Raw genomic sequence first — 14,789 nt, forward strand, 5'->3', positions numbered from 1 at the left:
ATAATTAAATATTCCATGATTAGAATCCAGTGAAGCCACTTACCTGAATTTAACCAGTTTCTAAATATCTATTACCTAATAAACTTTTAGATAGTAGATGTCTGTAGTAGGTTTGCTTATATGAGAAAAAAAATTAACTCTTAACTCTAACAAAATTCCCAATAAAATATTTTGCTTATATTATTAAAACTCTATAACACATATATAATTGTCAGAATATTTTTCTTTCTTTTCTTTTCTTTTCTTTGGGGGAGGGGGACAGTACTAGGGATTAAACTTGGCTGTTCTACCTTCAAGATACATCCCAAACCCCTTTTTTAAATTTTTATTTCAAGACAGAGTTACATTAAGTTGGTGAGTGTTTCACTACTGCTGAGGCATTTCTCAAACCTGTGATCCTTCTGTCTCATTTTCCCAAGTACTGGAATTACAAGTGTGTACCACAATACCTGGCTTACTTAAATGTGAAAGATTTAAAATAATTTCCCAACAAGTAGCAATTTGTGACCTTTTTCCTTTTTTTTTTTTTTTTTGCGGTACTGGGGTTCCTGGAACCCCTTCTACCTCAGGGCTACACTCGCAGATTTATTTATATTTTTCTTTATTTGGAAACAGGGTCTCTTAAACCAGAGAGGCTGGCTTTGAAACTACGCGATCCTCCTGTCTCCGCCTCCCAAACGCGGGGATTACAAGCGTGCACCACCATGCCTGGCCATTTTTCCATTTTTTGACAAACACAAAACTAAAACAGCTAACTTGTGAGAACAATTTTTGCTAGAAAACACTCAAAATTGTTTGACATATCCACTTCAATACAAAAAGCTTTTGAAAACATTTGTGTTTTGTTCTTAATTACTTCAAAAGTTTGTAAGTTGGGGAGAAAATGGAAGTTCAGTTATTACACATCATTTTTACTATTATAATGTTGTCTTTTCAAAGCTGATTGGTAATAATTTTTATCAACAGTTTTTTCCAATACCTCATTAAAGGCAAAAGGAGTGCGGTTGGCATTGGCACCCACAGCCACCAATGGCATCAAAATCTGCATACTCCAGGGCTGGAAATCTCACCTGTGAAATGAGAAATTGGCCTGTCCAATTACAGGGACTGAAAAGATCCTTATTGGGCACCATCTGCAGCAGTAAGCTGGAGACCCAAGAAGCCCAGCGCTGCAATTCACTTCAAGTCTGAAGAGGGGCCAATGGTGTTCATATCTGCGCAGCAGAGGAGATGAGGTGACAGGTCCCTGCTTAGGGCAAAAATAAAAATAAAAGAAACACATTTCTCTTCTCTCTACCTTTTAGCTCTATTTCAGACCCTCAGTAGATTGATGATGCCCACCTACTATGGAGACAAAATACAATCTTTTTTATGTCCACCAATTTAAATGCTCATTTTATTCAGAAATACCCTCATGGACATACCATGAGTAATGTTAATCTGTTCACCCAATAGCCGGACGAGCCAGCACATAAAAACACCCATCACAAGCTCTCTCTCTTTACATTTGCCACATACATCTGTTCCTTTTAGCCATGTTTAATCTTCAAGTAAAACTTAAACAAGTTCACAATTCTACCTTACAAGATACAGCTATCATGCACACAAATGAAAATACACAAACTTTTTCTCAGAAGAGGAGATAAAATTTTTGATGGGCAAATTTTTTCCTCTAAATATTCCACAACTTAAATAATACTATTATTTAAAATTAACAATATTTAAATGCCATAATATAAAGTCAGCATAACTATGTTACATGATAATGTAATAAAAGGAAAATGAAGATTTATATACAAATATATTCATAACAAAATAAGGTGAAAATCTTTATGCAATTATGACTCTCCATTCTGTAACTGGTCATGTGGTCACAGCTTGCATTTAGCCCTACACTTTTCTAATTTCAGTGTTTCCTTTATCTTTAGCAGCACCTCAGCTAGTTTTCATTTCTTACCTCTCAAGGTGACAATTGCATTTTTGAAGCATCTGGGTCATGAAAAGTACTGCCTGCGTTAGGTCTTTATAATTTTCAATTGACTTTAATCCCAAGACACACTGAAGAGACACTCCAAGGATCTTCTGTATTTTGTACTTACTCTTTCTCGCCTTCATTTCCATAAATTAGTCCAGTTTCCCTTGATTGTCAATACAAACCACTCCAATCATACCATGACTTCCTTTTTAACCTGTTCATGAGGAGTCATCTGTAGCACCTGAAGCAACCATGTGGCAGTCTTCACTTCTGGTCTTCTGGGGACAGATCCCTCTCACTAGAGTTCAAACTTCTATCGTATAAAGTCATGGAGACAAGAAAAAACTTTGTCAGTAGTCACTAAGGATATTAGTGAGGGACTTTACTCCACAGTCCACCCCTTGATATCTAAACCCCTGAGTATTGGCTGAGAGGAAAAACGTAGTACATTAGACACTGGTTTGCAACATATGTAGCATCCTGGAGAATCTGTCCTAGGCTTGCAAGAGAATGCCAACTCCCGGACATTGCAAATTATCTTCAAAAAGCCATTACACCATTCTGTGAAACCAACTTCTTCAGGATGGTGGAGAAGATGATAAGGGTATTTTGTGACTATGGACACATTGATGTACCTCTCTTACTGTGAAGTGACTTCCTAGATTAGAAACAACCCTTGGTGTGATACATGCCAGTGGAAAAGTTAATCTGTAATTCCCTGGATGGCAGTTTTCACAGAAATGCCATCACATGTAGAGAAGGATTAATACCCTCACAATTGATACCAGGGAATTTTTTTCTTTTCTTTTTTTAAATTTTTTTTATTGGTACATTGTAGTTATACATCTTAATGGGATAAAAGACTTGTGTAGATATACAGATTTTTTGAAACAATTAAAACATACCTGGCATAACAATTGGAATAATCACCTAGTCAAGCTTACAGTAGACCACTATTATTCTCTGAGATCCATCTGTCTTCTGTGTGGCTCAAATAAGTTATGAATGGGATGTGGTGGGAATCACTGCCCTGTACTTTTCAAGTTTTTGATGGTGCCACTAATATTTGAAATTGTTCTAAGGATGCAGTATTGCTTCTGATTTATTTTTTTATTTCTACTTATTTATTATTTGTGGTACTTGAGATTGAGCCCCTGGGACATTCTACATTTGAGCTACACTTTCAATGCTAATTTATTTTTATTTTGAAACAGAGTCTCACTAGGTTGATGAAAGTCTCACCACTTGCTGAGGATGTCCTTGAACCTGCTCTCCACCTGTCTCAACCTCCTAAGTACTGGGATCATAGGTGTGGAGCACCACACCCGGCTTAAATTTTTACATTTACCCAGGTAGAAACAGTTTCAATGGCATCTACTTGGCCTTTCTAGATGTAAGAAAGAGATATAATATGGATATTCCACAGGAAAGATAAGTAATATGGAGATTCTCCCAATTGCTATGATGACTACTGCAATCATGCATCCCAGAACTGGGAAAATAACTGCGAATGGGCTTGGGAACTCACTGGACCCACAGTGGTGTGAGACAGACCACTAAGAAACGCCATAACCTGACCTCTACAAACGCTTGCTTTAATCCATCAGACACGGAGACATTTTTGATGTCCTAAAATCGATGTTGATTCTGCGCCATCAGTCCCGATAATCTGATTCTTTCTTTCAGGTGATGAAATGTACAGGAGAAAGGCCACGTGCCTTACTGGTCAAGGCTGGGAAAAGAATTAACCTATGAGTGAAGAAGACACTTCTGCTGCAGTCAGCAGAACACTCACTAAAGTCAGTGACCCCACCTTCAACAGTATCTCTCCACCCATTCTGGTCCCAAATCAGGGTCCATATCATTGATTAATTGCTTCCTAACCAAAGCCATTGCTTTATGTAAATGTGCTATGACACTGGAAGTTCAAATCACATGGTAATTGAGCCACGTGCAGGATGAGGATGACATTTAAGTTAAAATCCTTCTTGCTATCTCATACCTAAGCCCACAAGCCCATGAGGAGACTTTGCTTAACACTGTGACCTCATTATTGACACCGATGTGTGATGGCTAATTTTGTGTGTCAACTTGACTGGTCACTGAGCAGCCAGATTAATCGTTTCTGGTGTGTCTCTAGGATGTTCCCAGATAAGATGGACATTTGCATTGGTGGACAGATAGATCCTTTTACTTTGTTTTGTTGAGAGACTCAACAGATGGAGTGATACTAAGTCACGATGGGAGTTCACAGAGAGAGCAAAGTCTCCTCATGAGTTTTTGAGTTTGGTTTTGAGATAGCAAGAAGGATTTTAACTTAAATGTTATCCCGTCTATTTTCACCAAGACACACTAGCCTGGTTATTGAATGCTTTATGTGTTAAACATCCTATTTTTTTGTTCTTAGAAAATAAATGTGCTAGATACCAATTGTTGTTCAGAACAAGGCCCAGTATCATTCTGATTAAAATTTTGTTCTGCAGTAAAGCTATTTTCATGTTTCCTGCAATTTACCGAGGGAGACAGCTGCACACTCATGATTGATCTTCACATAATGTATTTTTGCAGTTTTTAAAATTCTCCATATAACCTAGAATTGCTCAAAACACAATTTCCTTAGCAAACCGTCTCCTTTCCTATTTACCTCTTCATCAGATTATTGAAAATGAGCAGGGCTTCCCATTGTATGAACATGTTCTCTGTGATACCTGTGCTGAATGTGGCCACATGTCTAGAGAGAGCTATTTCTCTAGCTGTTAAAGTATCACATGCCCAGCCAGGCATGATGGCACAGCACACAGAAGGCTGAGACAGGAGGGTCACAGGTTCAAGGCCAAACCAAGAATGTACTGAGACCCTCTTTCAAAATAAAAAATAAAAACAATGGGGTTGTAGCTCAGAGTTAAAATATTCTCCAGTACCAGAAAAAGAAAAGTTACAGTCATCTTGAAGCATTTCAGAAAAATCCAACACTTACGTAATTTGTTTTAATTTCTTCATAATTAAAAATCCATGGCAGGAAATATTATCATGTATATTTACATATGTCATAAGTACACATATATGCCATAAATATACATATATACACATATGTAACACATCTATGCACATACATACAAACACACACTTATATATGACATACATATGTATCTATGCACACACACACACACACTCATGGTGGCAAGGTCTCATAACTTTGCAGCATTCACCTCTTTCAATACACAGCCACTTTCAAATTGTCTTTTGTGATACATGAACTTTGCTGGGTCTCTGAACTTGCCCATTTTTATAACACATGATTCCACTATTTTTATTTAATAATGATAATGATTAGACTGAAACTCAGTCTATATCACAATATGATGTACAGCTTAATAAAGAGTTAAACTAGTGACAAACGCACATAGATGTGCATGTATTATTGAACCACAGAGGTTACCATAATATCAGTGAAGACCTATTTCATGATTCTGGAATCATGTTTTCTAGAGGATCAGAAGGAAGCATAATTTATATGGAGACTTTACTAATATGAGTCTGCACACGCAACTGAGATTCTCATGACTACAAACAGCTAAGACAAATATCGTCTTTGTCCTTGGCTTATCATTCTCTTTGATAACCGATTCCATTACCTGCGTGGCACTGAAGAACATCTCATGCCATTTCACGCACTATTGATCCAGTCCCTCGGTTCAGAGCTGATGATTACACGAAACAGTCTGTTCACTGTAGAACCGTTGGCTGGTGTTATTTGTCCCTATTTGAGAAAATAGGATTAAAAGAAAGAATTTGAACCTCAACCCAATGATGTACTTTTGAAGTGACCTTGGGCAAATAAATTAACCTTGTTCAGTTTCAGGTCTGGATTCTACACTCATAAAATCAAATGAGATGTAGTGCATAAAATATTTTGTATAAATCCTGTCTCATAGGGTGCACCAAAGAAGCAGTTGTTAAAGGTGTTGTAGTCTTTTATAAGGACATCGGCTCAAGTTCTCAGTTGAGTTGTATTTTATGTCAAGGCATATGTTTCAAGACTTTCTAGTGCACCTGCCTGCTCATATTGTGGTGTGGTTTGTCCTCTCTATTTGCTATTGATGATAATGTTTGATAAAAAACTTAAACTAACAATTTAGAAACAACATCAAAATCTCTTTCTAGTGTATCATAGTTACCTCTTGCATCATGCAGAGAAAAATGATTCTACTTTTTCAAAAATATATTTATAGCCAATTAATGCATCTATTTTAAGAAGTAGAGGTTAGTAGAGTAGTAGGAGGCCACTTCAAAGCAGCCACTTGCTATTAAGATCACACAAGTAAAAAGGTAAATTGTCTATTACATAAAACATAATAAAACTTAAATAAAGAGGTTACCTTTGTACCATATATTAGGAGATATTAAGGTGGCTTTGATATGGGAACTACACAGTATGGCAAACGTGAAAATATGTACATTGCAGAGAATTTTATACAAGTTAACTTCACAGCATTTCTGATGTGTTATGATAACATTCAACCTTAATTTCAATATATTGCTGCTGTGAATATTTGTGTAGTATTGTGATCTATTCTGGTCATAAGGGCAATATGGTTTTAATCTAAGTAACACAATATCTTGTCCAAAACTCATTCTCAGGAGAAGAGGCTGAGCTGGCACAGTACTACGCAGCTCGATGTTACTGCCTCCCTGGGGATCATAGATAAGCAGGTACATCAAGTATTCATGTTGGGAAGCCCGTGGGGACAAAAGTTTAACTTCCAAATATGTAATTTTTAATTTTACCTAAAAATATGCTATTTCAGAAGCTTCAACCACTTTTCTCAAATTGGCTTATAAGGCATTCAAAATCCTAGGATGTTTATATCAATTGATATAGAGACTGAGATTTTCAAACTATTTCTGTAATGCATGGTGGTTTAATATGATCATTTGAAAAGAGGTCACATGTTGAAAATCCCAAAGGACACAATGGCAGGGAGTAGAGTTGGTCTCCCAAGGCAATGAATACATGTTTTGAGACGTGTTTGCTTTTTTTTCTCAGACAGACTACTAGAGACTTCTATTCTCATGGGATTTGAACTGGCAACTTGGAATATTAAATAATTCCTTGACACCTGTGTATAAATACTAATGTCTACAATTCTATGTCTTCATGTTATACATGTTTCTTTTCCATTTAGAAGAAAGTCTTTCCACCTACTGTTGACTATCAATGTCAGCTATTGACTTTTTAGTAACATACCATGTTATGTATATCTGCAATTTAATTACAAATTGATTAGTAAAAATACTCATCTTGAATTCTTGTTTTCTTTGTGTTCAAATATATTAAGAATTTAGGGGCGGATGCTTTCTAAAGCAATTGCCTTGTTTAAATTAGGCAATAAAATTCAATTACTTAATAGCAATGCAATCAACCTAGACTGCTTTAGAATCTCCCAAGTACTCTCAACATATGATATTTCATCTGATTCACATGTTGACTTTGTAGGATGAGCTCATCAGGAGCTCCAGGTCTGCAAAAGTAGATATTAAAGGAGAGAAGTCAAGAGATGGAGCTTTTTAGTTAGTGGCACACGGATGGCCAGAATCTGAAGTTTAAGATGGTTTTTGAAGGAGGCCCTGTCTGCACCATAGCTTAAGCTTGAGTTAGGTATTCCACATTTGCTAACAAATGATCTGATGGTGCTTCTTAAACTTGGTTGCATTTGAAGTCACTAGGGCACTTTTAAATAGTACTTAGGCTACACACACACACACACACACACACACACACACACACAATCTAGACTGGTAGAACAATGTAGCAGTCTAAACTTGATTTTGTTTAAAGCTTTCCAATGTATATATTACACTCATGTTTACATTATTCTTTTAAGTTATTCTTATTAAGTTTAAAATCATGTCCTTTGCTGTAACAAGTGACTTTGACAAGTTTCAGAAATGTGAATGAGTGAAATGTGAATCACACCCTGGTTGTTGAGATAGGCAGTGTTATCTACATTACATGTGTGTCCATAATAGTCTGGGGAAGATGATTTTACTCCTTTTCCTCTATATAGAAGTAAGCTTCTCAATCATGAAATTCAAGTCTGACCTCTGAATTTGTGCCTTTCTCTGGTTTGTAATTTCTGAAAATCTGTATTAAAGATTTATATGACAACTAGGAACTTATTTTTTCTCTTTTTGAATTCTGTCAGTTTTTGTTTTACATCAATCACAGATTTATGTAGGTGAATAAAACTCATCACTGTTAATTAATCTTGAAGAATTGTTCCCTTCAGTGTGTCAGTTCTTTTGCTTTTAAACAATTTCCATCCTGAATTACAGGTAAATTTATCCACCAGAGACACTTTGAGGATGACTTCATTGTAAATAATTTTTTTTTTATTTTCTATGTTTGAAAATGTCATTGTATCACTCACACATTTGAGAGACAGTTTGGCTTGAATAAAAAGGAGCCTAGATGTGGGCTTGTCCTACCTTATGGAAAAGAGACTTGGCATTGCCCTTGCTGTCCTGCATTACAGGTATTATGGTTTGGATAATGAATGTACCCAGAGGTCCACAGTATAGCCAAAGCAGCGAGATGGGCCAACCATGGACTGAAACCTCTGAAACCACAATCAAAATACAAACATTTTTTTATAAGCTGATTATCTCAAGTACTTCTTAGAGTAACAGAAATGTGACAAATACAGTATGCAATTCCTGATTTTTTATAGTAAAAGAAATTTGACTAATATGGTAGGAAATTCCTGCTTTATGTGGTTTATTTGAACTCTGACTGCTCAAAAGACTTTATTATATGGTATCCAGGCATGGTGAGCGCTTGCACCTGAATCAATTCGCGGAGTTTCTTTATCTTAGTTTTGTTTTAATCCTGCTTATCCAATGAACCCCTTCTGCTTTACCCTTTATATCATTGTTAATTTCTAGTAAATACAATTAACTTTTTCTGTCTTTTTTTGTTCATTGTGATAATTACCTATTTATTAATTCTTATCTCCAGGTACATCTTTCATTGCCTGCTTTGTAAAAAAAATGGATCTAGGTTCCTTAGTATTTATTTTTTTGCCAGCTTCCAGGTGTTAATCCTTGTTCCAGTGGGTGCTGGAGGGACAAATGAGAAGGAAGGGCTCTTCTCAGCTGGTCCTGGGGTGATCCCCTTGTCAGGCTCCTGCAATGTGTAGAGAAGCCAATGGCAGCTTCTTCAATTTCCTTCTGGAAGCTTGGCAGCAGCAAGTCACCAGCAAGATGCCTTCCCCCATTACCAGCTCCTTCAGGATGGGGCCTCAAATGCTTTTCAATGGGATGCTGAGACTATGTACCTCTCTGAAAATTGCTTTTCCTGGCACACACTTTCTGATATGGTACACTGCTTCAGAATCTTCCCGTGGACACCTTCTGAGGTACTTCTAGGTCAGACTTTTAGTGATTTTGGGGAGGCACAACATCTTGTTTTTATGGATCCCCAGTAGCCCAGAAGTATGCGTTCCAGAGAATTTCACCAGCAAGGTCCTTAGGGTTCTTCTCCAGTATCCAATTGTCTACAACTACAGCCTCCCAATGAGGTCTGTTCTCAGCAGTAGTGGAAGCTGTTTTAGGGGGAGGTATTATATTTCAGGCGTCAGCAAGGAAATTTCCTTGTATGTTACCTATTTATCTATTTTTTAGTGGATTGCTCCATTACTCCAGTTTCCTGTGTGTAATTGTTTCTATCAAGCATTTCACATTCAGATCACCAGGTGGTTTCTCTCTGCTTACTGGATCCTGATTACTGCTTAATAGGCACTGTGGCTGTCTACTGATATCTCCCCAAAATGACAGAATTTCAGAAATAGTTTGGACATGTGCTTAGGCTGGGACCAAGACTCCTTGCCAGTGGAAAATGGGCAGCTAGAAATCCATGGCATGTGTTGGCATCATACCTAATCAAGGTACCACCCACGGTGGATTGTGAGGGAGCAAGGGCTGTAGCGTGCTCCTTGGGACCCAGGCACAGCTGCACTGGTGACAACCTCAGGCTTAGGGGACAGTCTCTGCATTTGAGTGCTCACAAACAGAAAACAACAGACTTAGATTTCTAAATATCAGCTTAAGTCAAGGTCTGAGAACCAGAGAGCAGTCACCACAGCCCTGAAAGATCTCTTATTCATTTATATATTTTAAAAATGTGGATTAATTATTTAACTTAGTGATGCTGGGAATGGAACTTAGGGCCTCACACATGTTAGGCCAGTTTCTCTATCAATGAGCAATACCACCAACCCAGAATTCTTATTTATTATCTAGCTGATGTTGTAAAAACCAAATACAAAATTAAGTATTGGTGGATGAATGAAACGTAATGCAAGCTGAATTTAGCCTTGCGCACTTCTTCCTGTGAAGAATAGGACATCCTTCATACAGAAACAAAATTTTGAAATTAAGATTCATGCTTAAACACTGATATAACTGAGGATCTTGAGTCCCCAAATCATTGTGTGTGCGTGTGTTTGTGTGTGTTTTAATCCTGTGAAGCAACTTTCCCTCTGAAATTCTTTCAATGACATACTCTGGGTCAGATGTCTTGAAGGAGGTGCTAACCAGTGGCATAAATTCCTGACAGAAAATTCCAAAGAGGCTGGAAACAGATCCTACAAGTGGTAGGTTAAGGGATGAGGAACGCACCACTGGATATGGCTGAATTCACTGATGTAGAAACACTGACAAGTTTTGAATTTAATGCGTTCATTCATTCAGCTGGAAGTTGCTCCAGCAGAATAATTCACTGCTTCTCCAAGACTTCTACTACTCTACCATGAATTATATCGAATAAGCCTGAGTGAGACAGAGCTGTCCTGGCGTGATGTAGGATAAGTAACCCAAAGGAAGATAGGAATCACATATTAAATTTATAAAAGTAGAACTCAACCTTACGCTGCCCCAAGAAATAGACCTTAAGTATAAAGACATGAAAAAGATCAAAAGTTGTAAAACATGTGCAATTAGAGGTCAACTATGAAAATACTAACCAGAAGAAAGTTTGACCTCAGTCAAAGGTGATGTCACAACATGAAACATCAAAAGAAGGAAAAGAAACAAGAGATACAGTGAGCAACATGGGTTTGTGTCCCTTTGAATCTCACTATTACGTATCATGTAGTTACATTGCACCAATAAAAATATAAAAATAAAGCAACTGAATAAAATGATGAAATACTCGTTCCACTGAAAAAATGTAATTCTTAATGTACATGCCTTTAATCTTACTTTAAAACACATGATGCCAGAAAATAACATCACTGCAAGGAAAACTCTATAATTTATAATTAAAGAGTTTAATTATTTCTGTCAGTAATTAGTAGAATTATCAGGAATTAGTAAGCATACTGAAGATTTGGACAACATTATTAATAAACTTGTCCTCTCTTATATACTATATCCTATAACTGCAGAATGCAAATTCTTTTCAATTATATCTAGAACATTTTCCAAGCCAGATTGTAAGTTAGACCATAAAACTTATTGCACTGAACAAATTTCAATAATTACAAAAACTATAAGAAAGGTAACTATCACAATAAAAAACAGAAACAAATATATATATTGAAATAGAATGAACCCTAACATGTGATGTAAATTTTAGCAATTGACCTTCTGACCACAATTATTTTCTGATGATTCATCTAGGAAATCAGCTGTAGAAAGAAAATATAACTCTTCTTACAAAATTAAGAAATGTTTGAATCATCCTTGTCATGTAAATCCTAGGTATTTAAGGGGGGGGGTTCAATTTTAAGAGATAAGAAATGGGTAAAATGTAAAACAGTTATGGTTAAAAGACTAACTCTAAATGATGTCACAACCTCTAGTGTGATAGTGTTGTATTCTTTCTCTCTGCCTCCACTGAATCATGGTCATAAACAAACTCCACTGGCTCTAAATATTGCTTCTGTATTCAAATCAAGATGAGGAGAAAAGGTTTGCCAAGATCCTACCTTTTTATTAGAAAGTTAAAAGTATTGTTGAATTCCTAGGACAAGTTCTTTTTGCAAGTTTGGTCAGCGGGCATGACTTTGAAGCCTCTCTGGGGAGGCAGCAAGGCAGTTGTGTTGAGGAATGGTTACTCTATTAGCAAATTGAGAGGGCCAGCTATACACTCTACTACATGACACATATTTATAGGATGTTATTGCTTTTATTACCAGATGAATGGTATCTGCGGTAGTTAGGGATCATGGCATGTTTGTTTAGTGGTTGTTTGTTTTCTCTTACTGCATATAAAACTAAAAGACATTTTGCATATTTGACTAGTTAGCCTTTATCAACATATTTTCTCATAATAAAGAAAGGTCATTAATAACCACCTACCATCCAGCCCTGGTCCTAGAGGCGTCAGCACAGTTCTAACAACCTCACTCTTTTTTACTATGATCTGCTCCAGGAGATGCTAAAGTCCAGCCTCAGATACCCTGGCTAACCTCAATGACTGCTATCAAGATATGAACACAAGTTTTGCAATTAGATGACACCTATGTTTTATTTTCCCACCACTGAGATTGTATGAAGAATATTTAAATTTTGTTCCTTTTGAAAAAGAAAAACCTAACCTGCCTTCTGTCACTTTGGCATCCTTATTTTCCGATAGTACAGACCTGACATAATGTCTTGCATCGAATTTACAAAGAACGAATTCTGACTTTCTAGTTTTTCTGTTAGGAAACGGCATGACTGAGGAGAGAATTAGTTGTGGCACCTGGAGGAGAAGGAACAGAAACGCTCTGCTGGGGGGAGACCGAGGCTGACATCTCAGCTGTCTCTTGTGCTTTGTGACACTGTCAAGCATCCACCTGGTTACAACCTTGGTGCGGTGCAGATTTGGACACTGATTGTGTTTCTTCATAAAAATATTAGAGATTTAACATAGTATCAGTTTTAGACACATATCATCATTTTTATAAATATATTCCAAGAGTGTGGCTTGGGCAGTTTTCCACACTATTAAACTATCCCTTAACTTCTTGTTCCTACAGTCAATAGGTAACTGCTTAAGAAGTGACCAGTTCAAGGTCATTGCCATTTTACATCATGTTGATGGGACAAAGATGAAGGAATTACCCACGTTCATGTTCACCTTTCATTCTGTGCTGGTAAGATTGGCCACATAGCTCCTGATACGGTTGGCCATCCACTCACATTGATACTGTGCTGTGGTGAGTGATGAACAGGAGAACATTCACTGCATTTCACATGGGCAAACTTCACCCCAAGTCATGGCGAGTTTCATGGCACGGACTCAGAATGGTTTATCTACTCCAGCTGTCCTTGTTTATGGGTCTCACCGTGAAATATGACACATTGTTCCTAGAATGTTGTTAGTCTGAGCGTAATAAGTTGGGAATATTTTTTCAATTAATGGACCTCTTACACTTTAATTGTTCTATAATTGCCATAAACAAAGTGAAATTACTTTATCTGGAGAATTTCAAATTGACTGAGGAACAAAATCTTAGATACTTAATAAACATGAAAAAGTTTTACAAATTAGAAGACATACAAGAAAGAACTGTAAATGCCTAGTGTTCACATATAATAAAATGCTACAGAAAGAAATCTCTCTTTGTGGTTTCAGAAATAATGATTATAAGTTGGGCGTGGTGGCGCATGCTTGTAATCCCAGCATTTGGTAGGCTGAGATGGTAGGACTGTGGTTCGAGGACAGCCTCAGCTACTACTTAGTGATGCCCTTTGCAACTCAGTGAGACCCTCTTTCAAAATAAAGTATAAAAAAAAATAGAGCTGGGTGTGGTGGCGCAAGCTTGTAATCCCTGCACTTGGGAGGCTGAGACAGGAGACTCACACAGGTTCAAAGGCAGCCTCAGCTACTCAGTGAGGCTCTCAGCAACTTAGTGAGACCCTGTTTCCAAATAAAATATAAAATAGGTCTGGGAGTATAGCCCGGAGGTAGAAAACTTCTGGGTTCCACCCCAAGTACCACAAAAAATAAAATAAAATAAAATAACAATTATAGCTTTCAAATGAATAATCCTATTTCTGATTTAGAAACTTAAGAATTTGCGGACTATCTTTTGACATTATAAGGAGAAAAAACTCTACCTATTGAGTCACTAATGGTTCTTAATTCTAAAATTCCAAATGTAAATGCCATGCCTGTATTAAAATTTGTGAAGTTAAGTAAAAACTGTAACATTCATGCATACATCATCTGCTATTTAGTTTGCAATAAGAACAATTCACTAAATTTTTTTGTGCTTCTATTAGTGCGTTATAGTTTTACATCAAAATGTAGTCATGTTGACAATGACATACATGCACACAGCACTTGGTGGCCACTCCCTCCCCATGTTCCTCTCTACAAATACAGAATGCCAAGAGTGATAATTTACATGTATACGCATAGCCGATGGTAGGATTTCCATTAATGAAACTCAGTCTTCCCTCTCCCCTACCCTTAGATCTCCTCCCTGACTCCACTAAGGTCTTTCCTCTATCATATGAAATCCCTCTGTATCCCAATCACTCCCTATTCTGCTCATATTAGAGAAAAAATGTTCGCTTTCTGTGATTGGCTGATCTCACTTAATATAAAGTTCTCCAAGTCCTTGCATCTTCTTGTAAATTACATAATTTTTTTCCTCTTTATTGTCAAGTGGAATTTCATTTTGTGCATTTCCCATAATTTTGTAATGAGTTTATCTATTGCTGGACACCTAGACTGGTTCAATAATTTGGCTATTGTTAATTGTGCTGATATGAACATGGGTATGCATATATTACTGTTGTTCTCTGGTTCAGACCCTTT

Source organism: Muscardinus avellanarius (genome assembly GCF_963383645.1).
Source record: "Muscardinus avellanarius genome assembly, chromosome: 8".
Lineage (NCBI taxonomy): Eukaryota > Metazoa > Chordata > Mammalia > Rodentia > Gliridae > Muscardinus > Muscardinus avellanarius.